The sequence below is a fragment of the Anomaloglossus baeobatrachus genome, assembly GCF_048569485.1.
Source record: "Anomaloglossus baeobatrachus isolate aAnoBae1 chromosome 5 unlocalized genomic scaffold, aAnoBae1.hap1 SUPER_5_unloc_18, whole genome shotgun sequence".
NCBI classification, from domain to species: Eukaryota; Metazoa; Chordata; class Amphibia; order Anura; family Aromobatidae; genus Anomaloglossus; species Anomaloglossus baeobatrachus.
In genome coordinates, this window is record NW_027441793.1 from 469,480 (window position 1) to 474,732 (window position 5,253).

Below are 5,253 nucleotides of genomic sequence, written 5' to 3' on the forward strand. Positions count from 1 at the left end.
TCTGTGTATTTATTTCTATTAAAGTTTTTTTCTCTATGTGGTGTCTTTTTCTTTTAACCCTTTATTGAAGATTCTTAATGGCCAGGTCAAACTTGCCTGACATTAAGAATCTCTGGCTTAATACTAGCTAGTAAAACAAAGCTAGTATTAACTCATTATTACCTAGCGAGCCATCCGGCTTCAGGGCAGCTGGAAGAGTTGGATACAGCGCCACATGATGGCGCTTCTATGAAAGCACCATTTTCTGGGGCGGCTGTGGAGTGCAATTCACAGCAGAGGGGCCCAGAAAGCTTCGGCCAACCTGTGCTGCGGATTCCAATCCCCAGCTGCCTAGTTGTACCTGGCTGGACACAAAATGGGGCGAAGCTCATGTCGATTTTTTTTTTTTTTAATTATTTCATGAAATTCATGAAATAATTACAAAAAGGGCTTCCCTATTTTTTTAGTTCCCAGCCGGGTACAAATAGGCAGCTGGGGGTTGGGGGCAGCCGTGCCTGCCTGCTGTACCTGGCTAGCATACAAAAATATGGTGAAGCCCACGTCATTTTTTTGGTGGGCAAAAAACTCCTGCATACAGTCCTGGCTGGAGTATGCTGAGTCTTGCAGTTCTGCAGCTGCTGTCTGCTCTCCTGCATACACTAGTGAATGGAGCATGCTGAGCCTTGTAGTTTTGCAGCTGCTGTCTGCTCTCCTCCATACAGACAGACAGCAGCTGGAGAACTACAGCCAGGTACAACTAGGCAGCTGGGGATTGGAATCCGCAGCTCAGGGTGCCCAAGATTTCTGGGCACCCCTGCTGCGAATTACAGTCTGCAGCCGCCCCAGAAAATGGCGCTTTCATAGAAGCGCTATCTTCTGGCGCTGTATTCAACTCTTCCAGCTGCCCTGGTGACGAGTGGCTCGCTGGGTAATAATGGGGTTAGGGATAACTGTATATTATCAACTGGCCCTAAGCCCGAAATTCATGGTGTCACGCCAATATTAGACATGGCCACCATTAATTTCTAGTACAGATAAAAAAACACAACACACAGAAAATATTTTTATTAGAAATAAAACACAACACAATTAGTGACTCCATCTTTATTGAAATAAAGAACCCCCCTCCGCAGTAATCCTGGGTCAAGGGTCCCACGCCGTCCAATCCGGATCCAATATCATCTGATCGGTTTGCTGGAAGGCAAAACGATCAGATGATGTGTCAGGTTCAAGGGCCTGATTCACACAACACAGCAGTTGATTGTATAAACGGCTTTTATACAATCAGCTGATGCATCAGTGCAATAAAAAAAAAGAAAGAAAGAAAGACAGAAAGAAAGAAAGACAGAAAGAAAGACAGAAAGAAAGAAAAAAAGACAGAAAGACAAAAAGAAAGAAAGACAAATAGAAAGAAAGACAAAAAGAAAGAAAGACAAAAAGAAAGAAAGACAAAAAGAAAGAAAGACAGAAAGAAAGACAAAAAGAAAGAAAGACAGAAAAAAAAAGAAAAAAAGACAGAAAGACAGAAAGAAAGACAGAAAGAAAAAAGACAGAAAGACAGAACGAAAGAGAGAGAGAGAGAGAGAGAGAGAGAGAAAGACGGAGAGAGAGAGAGAATGAATGAATGCAGCCTCATTCCATGAAGCGGCTCACAGCTGATGTCCGGCTACTCCCCTTTGTGCATAATTAAAATACAATTATAAATAAAGAATAATAATTAATTAATTTAAAATTGAAAATAAAAAAAAATCTTTACCAACACAGCCAGGACTTGAACTCGTGAAGTTATGCTTCTTAGGCGACTGCTCTATCCATTCAGCCACTATGAGGAACATAGGCAGATTTCGTAGTCTTGAGGTCTGCAATGCAGACTGAAGTCGTCTGCGGTGACAGCGCGATTCTCTTCATGTGCTGCTTGGAGCGGATACAGAGCATTCGTGTTCTGTAGCAGAGCTGACAGTGTCGTGTTGATTACTTCGGACCTGGAGGGGTATTTGGGGATTTTAATAACATGGTGAAAGAGGATTTTTTTTGTTATTGTTTTTGTTTTGTTTTTTATTCCAAATAAAGGATTTTTCGCCGTGTGTGTTTCTTTACTTTCACTTTCAGGTTGATCATGGTAGGTGTCTCGGGGAGAAACCTGGCATGATTAACTCATTATTACCCGATTGACACCGCACCAGGGCAATTCGGGATGAGCTGGGTGGAGTTCCGGGACTGTCGCATCTAATGGATGCGGCAATTCCGGGCAGCTCCCTGCTGATATTGTTAGGGTGGTGGGCTCCCGATAACGTGGTGCTCTCCATCCTGACAATACCAGCCTCCAGCAGTGTGGCTTTATACTGGCTGGTATCAAATATGAAGGGAACCGCATTTTTTTTCTCTATTATTTATTTTACTGCACAGTATAGAGCCGCCCGCCGGCGGCTGTGATTGGTTGCAGTGAGACAGCTGTCACTCCTCGTTGGGGCGTGTCTGACTGCAACCAATCATGGGCGCCGGTGTGCGGGGAAAGCACGGAATAACTGATTGAATAATGAAGCGGCAGCCATTTGCAAAAGAGGAAAAGACGCCGCAGATTTGTGACAGCCTTGCAGCGAGGCGTCCGTGATCGATGAGTAGGAAAGAGAGAGGGATTGTGCTGGGGATGCAGGACGCATGCAGATGGCAACGTGTGCACATAGCCTTACTGTGAAAAGCCACGTTTTTGGTGCTCGCACCGTTCTCGAACGTAACTCGAACTGTCAAGCTTTTAGCAAAAAGCTCGAGTTCGTCGAACGTCTCGAACACCCCCCAAAATCACTGGAACATGAAATTGGCGATCCTCGAGCATCGCTCATTTCTACTTATTGGCCCTTTTGCCTTCACTCTGCGGTCCAGCTCACCCCAAACCATCTCGATTGGGTTCAGGTCTGGTGACTGTGGATGCCAGGTCATCTGGCGTAGCACCCCATCACTCTCCTTCTTAGTCAAATAGCCCTTACACAGCCTGGAGGTGTGTTTGGGGTCAATGTCCTGTTGAAAAATAAATTATGGTCCAACTAATCACAAACCGGATGGAATAGCGCACCGCTTCAAGATGCTGTGCTAGACATGCTGGTTCTGTATGCCTTCAATTTTGAATTAATCAGCTGTCAGCAGCTGCTGTCAGCAGCAAAGCACCCCCACACCATCACACCTCCTCCTCCATGCTTCACGGTGGGAACCAGCCATGTAGAATCCTTCCGTTCACCTTTTCTACAAAGACACGTTGGTTGGATGCAAAGATCTCAAATTTGGACTCATCAGACCAAAGCACAGATTTCCACTGGTCTAACGTCCATTCCTTGTGTTCTTTAGCCCAAATAAGTCTCTTCTGCTTGTTGCCTGTCCTTAGCAGTGGTTTCCTAGCAGCTATTTCATTATGAAGGCCTGCTGCACAAAGTCTCCTCTTAACAGTTGTTCTAGAGATGAGAAGGTGTGTGCAAACGTTTGGTCTGTACTGTATGTGTGTGTGTGTGTGTGTGTGTGTGTGTGTGTGTGTGTATATATATATATATATATATATATATATATATATATATATATTTATTTATTTCACCAAAAAATAATTCTACAGGCTCAGGAGTGAAGCATCTGGGTTCAGACAGGAGCATTCCATCCACACACGACACCAGCAAGAGCTTCAGAAGGCGTCGATGGGAATCTGGTAACATTCAAACACAGCTCACTGAACAAAATTCCCAATGAAACTGGAGTCGAGATGAGCTGTCTAAAGGAGCTGAACTTCTACAACAATGCGGACATGGACTGGAACATGGAAGAGGAAGAAGGCTTGCTTCTGCTGAGGGTATTCCCTCCTACAAAGCCAAGGCAAGAGGGTTTCAGTGTCAAAGGATAGGTTTGGATAAAGGTGCTTTGCTCCTCCACCCAGGACCTTGACTTGAAGATTTTCACATCGTAGGAGAGATGGTTTTACACGGATTACTTATGAAGACGTGGAGGAGTGGAACAGGAGTGGAAATAGGAACCTGGGAAGCAAATGGCCTTTGGAAGGATGGAGCCAAGAGGATAGGTTTCTTCACACGGCAGATTTCCTTGGCACGGTCCCGGAATTTATGATCAACCTGTACAGCAAAGGAGATAAGATCATCCAGGATAGCAGGTATATCAAGACCAGCCTGTACATCCATGGTTCTCTTTGATAAACCTTCCCAAAAAGTGGCCGCCAGTGCCTGATCATTCCATCTTAATTCAGAAGCGAGGCCGCGGAACTGAGATGCATACTGACCTTCAGTTAGAACTCCTTGGCTCAAGCTCGTTCCTCAAATACTTTCCAGAAGGACTGAAGAAATTCCAAGAGTCAGCAGTAATTGGGTAATTTCTTTTTCACAGGGGACAGACCCAGGCAAGAGCCTCTCCGAGGTGCGACATCAGAAATGCCACTTTGGACTGCTCTGAAAAAACTGATGAGCCATCAGCTTAAAGTGCAGGGTTCACTGGTTGATGACACTTAGGCATTGCTTGGGATAGCCGTCAAAGCAGGGTGGAGGACTGGATTCAGGCAGGGCCGGAGCTGTTCAGGCAGACATTCATTGACTAAAGATGGACCAGAAGTTGTTTTTATTGGTCCCACATCTGTAACATCTCACGGTACATTTCAGACTGAGGCAGAAAACTGGAGTCAGCGGAGTCGTGACATTTCTACCCCGCCCCTCCCGCCTAGGAAAGCAGACAGAGGCAGGTGAACAGAGCAGGATCCAACCTACAAAGGCCCACCAACAATGCACAACTTAATCAAAATGCAGTGCATTTCTGCAAATTTGATGAGATATTTCAGCAACCCATGTTTCTATAACAGGTATGCTTGAATTCAGCATCCTTGTGCCAGTATGGCACTTCCTTAACTTCATATAGCAAAATCCTGGTGGTTGGTTCTCCTTTAAGATTTCTTTCTCAAAGCTTTTGTGATGAGGAGAGCATATTTTGTTTTAAATGTAAAAAAAGGATCCATAGTTGTAATCCCTTAGTGTATGGGGTTGGAGAGAATATTCTGAGCTTCCTTATATAGTCATCTCTGTTTTTCATGACTATTCCATCCCCATTGTTGGCTGATAGTTAGTATATCTGAATCATTGCATAATGATTTTAGGGCAACCTTGTATTTTTTATTTAGATTATTTTGGGCAGCTGGAAGTGTAAAATTTCTGATTTTATTGAACTCTTCAAGCAGCAAGAATAAGAAAGTGTTCAAAAAATGACCTTGGCTTTCAAAGGGATAAAAGCTTGATTTTG